Source organism: Phlebotomus papatasi, chromosome 1 (genome assembly GCF_024763615.1).
Source record: "Phlebotomus papatasi isolate M1 chromosome 1, Ppap_2.1, whole genome shotgun sequence".
NCBI lineage: Eukaryota > Metazoa > Arthropoda > Insecta > Diptera > Psychodidae > Phlebotomus > Phlebotomus papatasi.
The window spans coordinates 16603152-16618220 of NC_077222.1; the positions used below are offsets into that span (position 1 = coordinate 16603152).

Below are 15069 nucleotides of genomic sequence, written 5' to 3' on the forward strand. Positions count from 1 at the left end.
GCCGTTTCTCAGCTTAAACCGTGGGTGTGTCCAGCACATAAGGATGATTTAAAAGTTGTTTTCTTAAACTATCCTATTCTGCATTCTTATTCTGTATTTTTGTTTATAAAAAAATCATATAAAAATTAAAAATCCCCAGTGAAGAATTAGGTCAAAATCTTTTTGGTCAGTAAAAAATTCAAATTGGTCAGTAAAAAATAAAATATTGGTCAGTAAAAAATCAAATTCGGTCAATAAAAAATAAAATATGATCAGTAAAAAAATAAATATGGTCAGTAGAATACTTTAAAACATCAGTAAAAAATTAAATTTGGTCGGTAAAAAGTCAAATTTGGTCAGTAATTTTTTTTAAATCAGTAAAATGAGAAATTTAATCAGTAGAAAGTTAAATATGATCAGTGAATAATAATTTAGTCAATAAAAAACTAAAAGGAAATCAATAAAAGCTACAACTTTGCATATCCGGATTAAAAGTATTGCACATTTCGTACTGCGGAAACTTCGTATTTCAGTACATTTCGTATTTCATATTTCGTCTTTCCTAAATTTTCTACAGAAATTAAACAGGTGATACTGATAACTTTCCAAAGCACAGAAAATTTCCCTTTGCCTCAACAGGCGGTACAAATTACTTTCCGGAGCACAGAAAATTTGATTCTTTACTGACCAGGTTCTTTATTTTTTACTGACCATTTTTTATATTTTACAGATCAAATTTCATTTTTACTGATCAATTTTGATTTTTCACTGACCAAATTTGATTTTTTACTGACCAAATTTGACTCTATACCGACCAAAATTGACTTTTCTCCTACCGAAATTGTTTTTTTACTGACCAAATTTTAATTTATACTGACCAAATTTAACTTTTTACCTACCAAGTTTGACTTTCGTCCGACCGAATTTGATATTTTACTGACCAAATTTTATTTTATTTTGACCATATTTTATTTTTTACTGACCGTATTTGATTTTTTACTGACCAAATTTGACTTTTTACTGACCAAATTTAATTTTTTTACCGATTTTTTAAGTTTTTTACTGAAAACATTTTGTTTTTTACTGATCAAATTTTATTTTATACTGACCAAAAAGTCGCAGCCAAGAATGAGCAGTAAAATATTTTTTTCATAAAAAAAACTTAATATTTACATAAAAGGGTCTAAGTTGCGCAATTCAAATCTAAGGAAGGGTTCATATAAGGATTGTCAGTTCAAAACCAAATGATAAGCAAGTATTATCAATATTTAAATGGATTATGTACTAAATTACATTGGATTTTCTATAAAAATATTTTTTTTTGTAAATTTACAGTACAATTCCTAAATAATTATTTATAATCCCAAAAATTTTCATTTTCAAAATGTAATGCTTGCAATAACTACCCCAGTCTCCTCTAAATTAGTTGGCTGTAAAATGTAAAATAAAAAACTTGTTATAAAAAAGTTGCATGATATTTTTCACCGCTTGTAAAGTTGTAAATAGAGTACTGCTCAAATATAATTGTTGACTTTAATTTTTTTCACTGCTAGTACTGTGCAACTTTTATTCGTTAGAAAAATTAATATTTTAATTTATTTTCAATTCACCAAATTAAAATTTCAACAGGCCGTTTTTACCATAAAACTTCTGCAACATTTTTAAAAATTGCCAAAAAACTCATTTTCAATTTAATTTAACAATAAATAAAATATGAGTATCAAAAAATACTCCTAAAATATATAAACTCTAATCACAACTTTATTTCAATATTCGATTTTGCAGATTTCATAAAAAATGTCAGTGCAATTAATATTTTGAACACAATTTCAAATGTGAAGAGCTTTTTTAACTGTGCTTATTTTTGTTTTGAGTCGAAATATGAATTTTCAATCCTCTCAGAAAAAAATGTTGCACCAAAGTTCAAATTACAATTTTAATAAAAGTTCACAGTGTGGTGTTTTGTAGTTGTAATTATTTTTTCAAATCTCATTCAGTTGATCTAAAAAAAGGTAATATTTGTATAATATGGTAAAAATTATTGATGTGAACGCAGGATATAACCTTTTTCATTTGGTCTTTGAAATTGCAATGAAAAATTTCATTGGTTAAAAAACTCGTTAACACTATGAAAAACTAGGACTTAGAACTATTTGAGCGTATTTGGTTAGTTAGGAAGGTTACTCAATTTTTCCCATTAAATTCGAATTTGTGGATGAAATCCAATTAAAAATCACTAAAGAGGATTTTTTTCAGTCTATTTGGGAAGAGGTTTTGGGCGGTTTGGGCTTCAAGAGAGCTTTGAATTTGGTTTTGAATTTTTTCTGTTAATCCAATCGTTAATGTTCAATTCAATTGACTATGATTCCGAAATGTTTGGGAATTTTGCTGGCGTGAAAATGCTTGTGAGTTGCAGAAAAAGCTTCAATATTGCGCATTTCCCCAGGTCCAGAGGGGAATTTCCTGGAAAATTGTATTCCCCTGCTTTGGGGGCACCATTCTCCGGTTGATTTTAATTCTCCGTTTTTGCGAAGAGAATCAACTGAGAGAGAGAATCGGTGCTACCGTCAAAGATGTATGAACATTTTATCTGAGCATTTGACTTTTTAGTACCCAATCGACCCTAGGTTTGATAACACTATCAAAAAATTCTGTGTGAAGTACCTTACGAAATTGAGGGGGCGATTGATTTCTCTCATACGCGATATTCGCGGTTTTTTTTCACGCCTGAAATTTATGGATTTTAGGTAGTTTGTGAATGTTTTGAAATAAGTAAAATTTAGTAGAAGCAAAAAAAAGGAAAGCACTGAAAATTGTGAATTTATGATGTGATTGTGGATTTAACAAAATTAACTAATGTGTAAGGTAGAATTGTGTTGAAGAACAGAAAAAGGGGTGTATTTAAATTTAATTAATTTCCTATTAACAATATGCTTTAAGACACATTTCACTCAATAGTGCTCTAGCCCATAGTATTTTGGATTACGAACTTTTGGGGTTGTTCAATAACATAAAACCAGGCAGCATAATTGGAGGTAATTTGCAGTTTATATCCCTCACCCAAAATGGGTTAAGCCCTTCAGAGAATTTATCCCAGATTATTCCCCATACAAAATCCCACTCCAGAGCTCCTAAAAGCTCTTCAAAAGTTGGAAAATGTGTCGCGTGTCGCTCTTAAAGGCCAACATTAAAGCCCAACATTAAAAGTCAAAAGAAAATGTCTCAATTTTTATGTGTGAAAGGTGGGAAATAAAAGTCTCAAAATGAAAGGTTTTCCCACAAACTTACAAGGGGTTAATTGGGAGTTTGAGTAACACCAATAACCCAATTGTGAATATTGCTGAAAGCACGAAAAGCTCAAACAAACCATAATATAGTAATTCGTTGAAATAGAATTTCCTGCAATTTTTTTTTTTGTGTATCCAATGTCCCTAGGGTGAAAAATCCAGGCCTGAGTGGCAATATTACAATTGAGAAAAATGATGTTAAAAAAAAAATAACACACTACTGAACGAACTTTGGATGGTTCACACAAAAATGCGGGGTAGAAAAAACATTGGGAAATGGATGTGAAATGTGCAAAAATTGTATGTTGTATGTTCATGAAAATAAATTTCAGCACATTTGTATATATACCCCATTCTTATAGCTGTGGTCTGCGTAGGAACAAAAAAGTCCACCCTCGCAATGGTTTAACACACCAAAAATTCCTCTCATATACATATTAATGGTCAAAAATGATGACATTAAAACGTTTATATGAATTGTGAATGTGATAAAAGTGCTTTATGACGGGAAGGCTGAGAGCGATATAGTGGCATGGTGAATAGTTTTGGATACATGAATTCAATTCTCAGCCATCCCTCGAACAGGGGGATTGTCCTGGGCAGTACGTTTTTTTATCTGTCAAGCATCCCACTCACGTATCCCTCTTCAGGGAAATTGCTAAGCGAACGGAGAATCGTAAAAAGCTCATAGTCATAAATCCCACTGAGCGCATCCTTTTCGCAGGATGAGTATTTCCACTGGATTGTGCCTAAGATTACATCTTTCGAGGCTCATGAATAGCACCAGTGAACCCCAACAAAATATCCCCCAAAATGATTAATGTGACGATCGTGGCAAATTGGACGATGATTGACTGCATTTCCGATGCAACTATCGCTGAAAATGTCACCAAACGGGGGACAACTGAAGCTCTCCATGGTGACACTCTTTAGTTCATCTGACACATGAATGACTCATTATCTGGCTCTAGCATTGCACACACGCAACAGAAGTCCCCAAGAGAATTATCCAGCTAATTGGGCACCATGGACATAATTTGCTTGAGGATTAATTTCTTCTTTTTCTTTCTCATCACCCTCAGCACCCTCCAACGATGAAATTACAAAGTACAAGAAAGTCGTCTCTCAACACAACTAAGTTGTCTCCTCTGTGTTTAATTATCATCATTTCATATTATATTTCATTGCAAATCTAAAAATATTGCTTTGAAAAGCTCTCCAGACACAATTAAAATGATAATTGTCAACTCGAAAGCTATCTCTTTGCCAAATGAGAAATTAGAACTCTAAGCAGAAAGTTTTAATTACCTAAAAATCAATTTAAAGCTATTGATGGTTAATTCTCTTGGTCTCCAGTGCTAATTTTTGTATATTTAGTGAATATTATAAGCAGCGCCGTAGCTACACTGAGTGAGAGAAATCAGAAAAAGTTAAAATAACATTTCGGAAATGTTAATTTTACCCTGCGTATTGATCCGAAATCGGTATAAATATTTATTATGCTTTTTAGGTGTATTAGGGGTTGAAGTTATCGTTTTTCATGTTAATTTCAACTCTTAAAAAGGTGTAAAATTAACACTAAAAAATGTTGATATATTTTTACACCTAAAAAGCGTTAAAGTTATGTGGAAAAAAAAGTTAATCGCACCCTCTTTTTTTCTCAGTGTAGAGTTGAATTTAAGGTAGGGAATCACTAATTATTGGTAGGGCATTAATCAAAATTTTTGATTGGTCTATTTTAGTTAGTCGATTTCCGTCCACTTCAGTCGAATGTAAGTGAACGAGGTAAAACAAAAAAATATTCAAATAGACAAATTAAAAAAATATATATTCTAATTCTTCGATACTTAAGGGGTTACGTGGGTCAAAATTGACAAAAAAAACAGTAGATTTCATTATAATTTCTTTTCAACATAATGAAATTCAAATATTCAAACTATATTTCCTGAAATGAGGCTCTCAAGTCGTATGCATTTCCCTATTAAAATAGCGTTTTTTTTTTGCTCTGAGCTCCTCAAATTTTCTTTTAAAAAATTATCTTGTGGGACTCGATTTTTTGAGACATTTTCGAAAAAAAACATACTTTTCGGTGAACAAGATTTCTCGGAATTGATTCATCTGGAAACCAAAAACCAAATGAGGGAAGAGCACCAGCAATCGGCAGTATTCCTCGAATCGTCACGTTATTATCAGAGATTTACACGCGATTTACATGCGGAGATATAGTTAAATGAATCACTAATATACCGATTAACAGACACAAAAATACAAAATAGTATTTTGAGGTTCATATTTTCAACTCAAAGATCGAGCATGTCTCTTAACATATTCCGATCCGTGGTACTCTTCCCTTATATCCTGTTACCTAATGAGTTAAACTAGTCTTTGAACGAAGGAATCTATAAAAAAATGAAATTTGATTTTTTACGAAAATTTCATATACAAAAATACCAATGTTTCGTCTTGTAGAATACATTTTGACCAAGTGAACATAAAATCTTTCGTTTAAGGATTAGTTTAACTTATCAGCTAACCGGAATTATTTGATTTTTGGGTTTTAGATGGACCAATTCCGAGAAAACTTCTTCACCGAAAAGTTTGTTTTTTTTTTTTCAAAAAAAAATCTTCAAAAATAAGGTTTCAATGCCTAAACTTTTAAAAATTTTAAATGAAATATTTAGAAAATATAGGTTAAAAAAATATTATATTTTTACAGTATTCATGATCCACGTAATAATCTCTTAACTATTTTGAGATTGCGTAAAAGAGAAAAGGAAATATATTGTGTTTTTTATGTAAGAAATGTAAAAATTTTAACGCTCGTTTTGCTCAGAACCATTAAAAAACACATTATTTAATTTAATTAATCATCAAGTGATTGCAATTTCAACTCATTAATAACAATACAAAATAGATGGACAAATTTTGCTTTATAATTTTTTTTAGGATTATTATTATTACAAGTACGAGTTTAACTCATCAGCTATCAGGAAATATTTATTTTTTGATTTTCGATGAAAATATTCTGAGAAATGTTGTCCACAGAAAAGTTTTTTTTTTCAGAAGAAGTCTCCGAAAATCACGTCCCAATGATTGAATATTAAAGATTTTTAAATAAAAATTTCAAAAAATATAAGTAATGTTGTACTTTTATATTTTTAATTTAAAATAACAATTTTTTATGTTGAAAAACAATTAGAAAAATATGATGTTTTCCAGTCTTTTTAACCCACCTAACTCCTTAACGTACTTATAATCAAAATAATGATTGGACTACATTTCCATCGGTTTTCCACTAAGCCGTCTCTGGGCTTAAGTCTTGAATCTGTCTAAAGTATTACTGCTAAATTTTATGGGCTATATATTCTCAATTGTCAACCTGAATTTATTTGAGATTTTGACCTTGTTTTTCTTCGAGAGACCTTCACAGGTTCCATATTTTCATATTTTAAAAACTTAAAAAAATCTTCAAATAAAATTTATCATTAGAGATTCTCTAAGAATCCTACCGTTGTGACACAAAATTTACCAAAAACATGCTTTGAAAAAATCTCATAACTCAAAAAATTATTTCTTATAATATGGGAAAAATCAAAAATAGTAAAACTTGGAAAATATTACGTGAAATTGGAGAAACGCAAGATAAAATTGATAAGATATATGTATATAATTTTTTTTGAAAGAATTGAAGAAAAAACTGTCATAGAGAGATATGGGGCATGGGGCTACTTTAAGCTGTGATGTTACATTGTTATTTGATTTTTTTGCCTATTTCTAAATGAAGCTATTCCTTACAATTATTTTATTTAAGATCCACAAATGTTTTATCTATTGAAATTACATAATGTTAAAACCCAGTTTCCTTTAGAAATATGCGAAAAAATCGTATATCAATGTAGCCCAACCTCCTTCTACTATAAAATAGTTTTGAAAATGCCGCAAGCCAATAACAGAAAAATTAGACAATAAACGTGAGACCAAATTATTACTCACTTTCTGTGTAAAAAAAAAGTTGTTCGTTTTGGGGAAAAATATTTTGAGAAAAGATGTCCTCTTCTGGTACAACCATTGAGAATAAGAGATCTTTCAAAGTTAAATGCTTAATGTCCTGTAAATGCCTCATGTATCAACATATTCAAGATTTTTATCAATTACAAAACAATTCCTATTCCAGAGAGAGCAATTGCGTAAGACTTGACCACTCTAGGAAAATAGTCTCGAAAAATTTTGTAACTCCTTGTGAGATAGAAAAATCCCAGAAACGAATTTCTTAAATTTAGATAAAGTTGCCAAAGTCCAAGTATTCCGTGAGAATTCTCGAAAAATGATTCACGAAATCAAAGAGCCAAAAACTGTTCTTGTATTCTAAAAAAAAACAAAAAATTGCCGTAGTAGAATTCAAAAAATTTAATGAAATTGAGAATTTTCAGGTGAAATCAATAAAATAATTTAAAAAAAAACAAGTTCCTTTAAATGTACGAAATTTTTGTGTATTTATGTAATTGTCACATTATTTTTGGAATGCAATGCTTAGGGATAATGAGATTCAGGTATTATGGACTTCTCATAGACAAGGGTGGGACATTTGACAGTTTTACGCATGCATAAATGGCAAATATGAAAAAAAATGAATTTTGCTGTAATATTTTTGAATAACTAAAACCAGAAAAAAACACCTGGATTTATTTAGCTTTAATAGGGTGAAAGGAACGTCTGTTCGACAGGGAACCCCTATTGACACTCTCATCAAAACATTGAAATTTATTTAATATAAATTGTTTATATCTAGTGAAATTCATGTAATCTGACCTGCTTTCCTTTAACCTACCCTTTTCTAGAACTGTTCTGCGAATTTAAGAAGGTTTTAAAAAGGTTTAAGCAATTTCAATTGTCGACGTGGAGAAATTTCAAGATTCTTATGAAAAAGTGTAAGAAAGAAGCTTTTACAAAAATATTTTTTTTCTATTTTTTTTTAATAAAATGAACGTATATCTGTTGCATAACAGTCAAAAAATAACTAAATTTTAATTTAATACACAATTTGCATCAATTTATTTTAATTAAAATGAATTTAATTACAGTGTCAATAAACCGAGACGAAATCGTCGATTTCAACGTCTATTGACAGGTACAGATTGCCGACTTTTGTATCAGCTTGATAGATGAAGAAGAATAAGAAGAATGAATAAAAGTAAACAAAGTTGGTGCATTTTTGTGAAAGAAATAGTGAAATTACTAACAAGTTAAGTGTTTGTGCGCAAAAAAGACTAAGAATGTTTGTTGGTGAGTTGCCACTGGTGATATTTTTATAGTAGAACTTCCTTCAGCTCTAGCACTGCAGAAATCTAATGCGTGACAAAAATTTCGACTGCACCAGAGATGCCCCAATGGAAAGAATATTGTCTATAAGCTGTTGAGAGAGAATTCTTAAGGAGAGTGTCAAGTTTTATAAATCTAAAAGCTGCCCATTGCATCCTGTAAGGAATACAATGTAAGATTATGAGGATAGAGAAGTTCATCATCACGAGAATGGCTGCTGTGAAGGGACATAAGATTTACAGAAATCTCTGTGAGGAAGAGTTTCTTACGGAAGGACGGGGCATTCTGGATGGAGATTTAATAGATTCGCTGGTTGGCAGTCCCCCAGATGGAGTCATCCAGTGCAATAAGGAAGTTTTCAACCAAAATCTCAATCAAAGGTGTAAAGAAAAAGTGTCCAATAGGTGTTCAAATTTCGTGTGTCAATAGATACCGAAAGTGTCAATAGATATGGCATTTAGTCATGATCTTAAAAAATACAGTTTTTTTTAGTTTTTCAAACATTTTGAGAAAAGTGAATGGTACTGAACGGTAGTCAAATTAATAAGTTGATATAAGTTAATATTTAAACACAAAAAAATTTAATACAATAGAAGATATCAGTCAGGAAAGTTACGAAAGTTCTTAAAGTGTCAATAGACGTTCCTTTGACCCTATAGGTCATTATTTTTGGCAAATTACTCTTGAAAACATTTTCAGATGCATGAAACTTCTACAACCACCCTCCTCTATAGCCCAAATAGTACGAAATATTGATTTAATATCATTAAGTGGTTCTTCATAAAATCGATCTTAAGAAGTATCATCGTCATATTTCACTTAGCTCTTCTTAACACTATATAAACTATGTAGTAAATAATATTTGTCAATAAACTTCCTCATGTACATGGTAACCCAATGTCAGATCAGTCAAAATTATTTTGAAATGGTTTTAAGTTTTAACCACTAATTTAAATTTAAACAGTCGGTTGCATCAACTACTCTACAAATATTTACACTACACTTTTCATGAATAATTATATATCAATGATTATTTCAATTAATATTTGCTTCATCGCTAAATATAAAATTTCATAATACAAATGTCAACTTTATAATGCACTAATGTAAGATAATATGTCCAAAATAATTTTTTTAATTGAAATATTTTACAAATGAACACACAATAGAGTAGTATAACCACTTTTCGCCAGTGACCCGTTTTCAACAGCTACAGTTAAATCGAAGAAAAATCATATAAAGTACATACGAGTAACAGAAAGGTAAACAGCAGGAAAAAGTAACGTGAAATAATCGAGTTTGGGCATTTTCTAATGTAGAGCGTACGACCTATTCGACACACTTCAACCCAGTCGACAGCCAAATCTCACTGATCTTAATCTTTTATTTCTTTGACATGCCCAACATGTGCCATCCTCAGGTAAATATCTATCCTCAATCTTTAGTAAGTGAACATCAGTCTCCGTGGCCGGTTCATTCTCATAAAATGAAAAATGGGTGATGGCTTAAATTTTCCAAATTCCTTCTGTAAGTTTTTAATAATATTTACGTAAACCCTATCAGGATAAACAAGTAAATGATGAGAAGATGTTATTTTTTCATTATCAGTAAAAAATACTATTTTTAAGTAGTCAATCGTTAAATTGCAGGAATATTGATTTAATATAGGGGAAACCGGGGCAGTTTAGCCACGTATAGTATTAGATAGTGGTATCTGATAGTTTGCTTTCGAAGGAATATTGAGGAAACTACTCTTAATTCAAAGTATATACTCCCCTTTCTATTTATTGAAAGATTTATGAGCTTCATACAAATATTTTTTGTACAAATTATACACATTGAAAAATTTTATTTGATTGCTAATTCTACCGCGGTCTCTCCTACATATAGCCAACATATCTAAATAAATTTAGGTCAAATTTGAGTTACTTTACACTAACGGTTTAAAAGTCATAATTAAATCAATACGACTTCTTACACCAAGTAGCGATAAGTGGTTATTCCACCCTATACAACTTTTAAATATAATCAATACCATTCGTAATGAGCATTGAGCAATCGGAAATGCTACTGATAAAAAGTGTTAAATAATACAAAAAAAACACAGTAATATTACAACGAATTTGTACGATTGCAATTAAAATAATTACTTTAAAATTTTTTCGACTCATTGAATAGATAGATAGATTGTATAGGGAGCATGGTACGATCTGTGGGCTGCAGACACCTAGGCTCTATTTGAGCCCCTTATGTCTACCCAACAAACCTTACTCCAATTCTTTTAAAACGTGGCTGAACTGCAGAATATCCTGAGCTGTCGCTCTTTTGATATCCTCCAGTGTCAGCACTTCTTTCTTAAAGATCTGAATTCTCTGGCTTGAGAATTTGGAACAATAACATAAAATGTGTTCTACTGTTTCCAGACTCTCTCCACAGCCCCTGCAAGCTGAGGTAACGTCTACACCCAACTTTGCAAGATGTGAATTTAGCCAGTGTCCTGTGTAAATTCCTATAATAACCTTCAAATTCCCCCTGTTAAGATTTAACAAGAGTTGAGATCTATTTAAATCTAATCCATCTATTACGGATTTCGCGAAACTACAGCCTTTTACGTTATTCCAAAGTGCTGTATGCTCTAATCCTGTAATATATTGGAAGTAATCTTTCCGTAATTCTTTCTCAACTCCCAAGACTGGTTCAGGGCCTATAAAGTCCTGATATACACCAATCTTTGCGAGTTTATCTGCTATTTCATTTCCTAGAATATCGTTATGGCCAGGACACCACAGAAGAATAATATTATTATTCTCTGCTAATCTACAAAGATTAGTCCTGATCTCTTTAACAATTTTAGATGTTATAATACCCTGATATGGCGAAGAAAGTGCCTTTTTGCTATCAGAGATAAAATAAATATTTTTTCCTGTGGGATTTTCGTTCACTAACATATTCGTTGCAATCAGAATAGCTCCGACTTCTGCCAAGAAAACTGTTGTGAACCTTCCCATATAAAAATAAAATTCATCACCTGTATCTAATCGAAATAAACCTACTCCAGCTCTCTCCCCTTGCACTGACCCGTCAGTGAAGATTTTAATGTCATCTTCACCTGCTACTGATAACAGTGCATTAAAGAGAAAGGAATTTTCTGGATTTAAAAATAAAGTACAGTTTGGGATCTCAGCGAAACACTCTGGTGATGTAGAGTCACTAGGCATTTCTAGAAAAGGATATTTGTTAGATATCTCTTTCAAGGCCAAACAGTGCCCTACAACACTGCCTTTCAGTGTCCACAAATCGAGATCGCGTAATCTTAAAGCCCCCTTTGCAGCTTCCATTTCAATGAAAAGTGGAAGAGGCGGTAAACCTAATAGTATCTCTAAAGCAGCTGTTGGAGTCGATCTTATAGCACCCGTGATTGCGATGCAAATATGTCTCTGAAATCTGGTTAGAGTATCTTTGACGCATTGCAAATTCACCCTAGGCCACCAAATTACAGCTCCATACGTCACAATAGGCCTGATCATCACGGTATATATAAAATACACCATTCTTGGTGATAGACCCCAGGTTTTTCCTATAATTGATCTGCACTGCCAAAAACTGCGAAATGCCTTGTCAATTTTTTCGTCCAAATGTTTATTCCAAATAAGCTTCTTGTCAAGGATCAAGCCTAAATATTTGACTTCATCCTTAAGATCGATTTCATTATTAAATAAGATAGGTTTTTTAGTTATTTTAACTTTCCTTTTACGCGTTAATAATATTTACGTAAACCCTATCAGGATAAACAAGTAAATGATGAGAAGATGTTATTTTTTCATTATCAGTAAAAAATACTATTTTTAAGTAGTCAATCGTTAAATTGCAGGAATATTGATTTAATATAGGGGAAACCGGGGCAGTTTAGCCACGTATAGTATTAGATAGTGGTATCTGATAGTTTGCTTTCGAAGGAATATTGAGGAAACTACTCTTAATTCAAAGTATATACTCCCCTTTCTATTTATTGAAAGATTTATGAGCTTCATACAAATATTTTTTGTACAAATTATACACATTGAAAAATTTTATTTGATTGCTAATTCTACCGCGGTCTCTCCTACATATAGCCAACATATCTAAATAAATTTAGGTCAAATTTGAGTTACTTTACACTAACGGTTTAAAAGTCATAATTAAATCAATACGACTTCTTACACCAAGTAGCGATAAGTGGTTATTCCACCCTATACAACTTTTAAATATAATCAATACCATTCGTAATGAGCATTGAGCAATCGGAAATGCTACTGATAAAAAGTGTTAAATAATACAAAAAAAAACACAGTAATATTACAACGAATTTGTACGATTGCAATTAAAATAATTACTTTAAAATTTTTTCGACTCATTGAATAACTTCAATTAATTTGATACAAAGCAGTAATCATTAAAAAAGTAAAGAGAGATGAAAAAAATGCATAATAGGTCAAGTAGAGAATTTGGTCCTAAGCGTAATTTTCTAATAGATATTAATTTTTAATGCGAGTTAAAAACTGATCTGTATCTAAATTGAAACTTCTAACACGGCTAGGGATCAAACGGTAAGATATATCGACTGCCGCACTTTAACTACCCCCCCCCCATAAGTCAATATTATCAAGGATCGTCTTCTCCATTTAGAGATAGTTTTTCTCTATTTAGAGATAGTCAAGGTTAAGGGCACTCAATGGATCAAGTGGTAGAGCATTCGCTCTATATGATGCAAGTGTCCCGAGTTCGAATCCCCTTTATGTAATTAAGAATTTTTCGAAATCGGAGACTGCCAAAATCCCGAATATTCGAAATCCTGAAAGGGTTGAAATTATGTGGAAGATAATGTATAAAATAATTTCCTAAAAAAGACACAGAATATTTCTCTTTTCCTCCAATAAGCCCGGGTGCAATCATGGGAGTAGCTATGACACTTTTAAGAATTCGGGATTTTGGCATTCGAGATTTTGGCGTTCGAGATTTTGGCTTTCGGGATTGTGACTTTCGGGATTTTGGCTGGGACCCGTTCGAAAAACATCCAGTGAGAGATGGATATCACGAACAAGGTAAATATATCGTTCTTACACAGCTATGTTCGAAAAATATTTCGATATCAAATTTTCGAATAATTATCAAGCGAATTGGGTTAATTTAGATTTTTTCTGTACAATCTTAAATTTTGCAACCCAGCTCCATCGGACTTAATCGGTGATTAATCGATAATGTACCCGTAAATTATATACCTTTCTCGGATTTACTTCTTTATTTCTCCGTGCGCTCTTTACTGGTTCTAAAATATTTAAAAAGGTGTGGCAAATCGTCCCAGGCTTTACGGAATGCTCGAACTCGTGACTTAGATGCTATACCGCAAAAGTACTTTCGCATCATTTACCGGTTACCGTTTCTCAACCGATTTGAACTGATTCATAAATCACTCAAAAGATCAATTTGCTTTAACAGTAGTGTGAATATGTTCCACTTTTCTTTATTCTTGATGGGTTTTTTATACAATTTTGTATTGATAAATTTGGAGAAAAAATAAAAATTAAATAAGAAAAGGATTGAGGGGAGAGCACACTATCTTCGGACAACTCAAGTTTCGAACACATTATTTTTCCATTATGTTTTTAATGAATTTTTCCCATTATAAGATATTATATTTTAAATGTTAGTCAAGAGCCTGAAATATCCTGAAAGGGCCATTTTTCAAATCCATTTAGAACATACAAAAAGGTGAATTATACGAAGCTTGAGTCATTCGTGTTCCTCTAATAATTAAAAAAGAAACTCTATTAAACCGAATAAGAGTTTCGTTAAACTTCTTTAAAAAATCTAGATTATAACTTGTAAAACAAACTGTACATTCAATTGATTCGAAAATAAGAAAATAAGACAATTTTATATCTAATTTACTGAAGATTAAGACGAACACAATTTTAATGAAAAAAATCCTTATATTTTCTTTTTAAGAATGCAAAAACTATAAGGATTTAGCCATGCAAAGAGAACTTTGGAAAAAATTATAAGTTATCCCACTAAATTAAAAAGTTTTAATCAAACTTCAAAGTGAGATTTTGTGCTTTGCATTTATCCCAGGAAATTATTGCAAAATCCATTATATAAATGATAGATGAAAAAGGGTAGAGAGAACATTCCTTTTTATAAACTTAAGAGTCATTTCCTAGGAACAAATATCTTCAAAATTTACCTTCGTCATCATTCAGCACTTTTCCGCGCTTTTCCTCTTGAGAAACTTTTAATAGATTTACTTGTAAATTCATTCCCACATTTTCGTGGCTCTTCAGTGTGTTCTGCTCAACTTTTAGACTTTAGCTGGGTAGAATCACGGGTAAAATGGTCAGAAATTAATTAAGTGCATCTTGTGCAAAAGGAGAGAGAAGAACTTTTTGGGCTGTAAAAAAGAAGTTCGGACAAGAGTCACATAGAAACGTCACCAAAATGTTATATT

General features: G+C 31.4%; 1 protein-coding gene across 2 annotated transcripts in view; it reads left to right on the plus strand.

The window, feature by feature from the left end:
• Nucleotides 1–2587: 2587 nt before the first annotated feature.
• The window catches only part of LOC129798004 (uncharacterized), a 136567-nt gene continuing 124085 nt past the window's right edge, over nt 2588–15069 (plus strand). Inside the window, exon 1 of one of the 2 annotated variants that reach the window (XM_055840934.1) lies at nt 2588–3014. The gene's annotated coding sequence lies outside the window, so the exon portion shown is untranslated. The remainder of the gene's footprint in view (nt 3015–15069) is intronic. The other variant, XR_008751378.1, reaches the window with a different exon arrangement.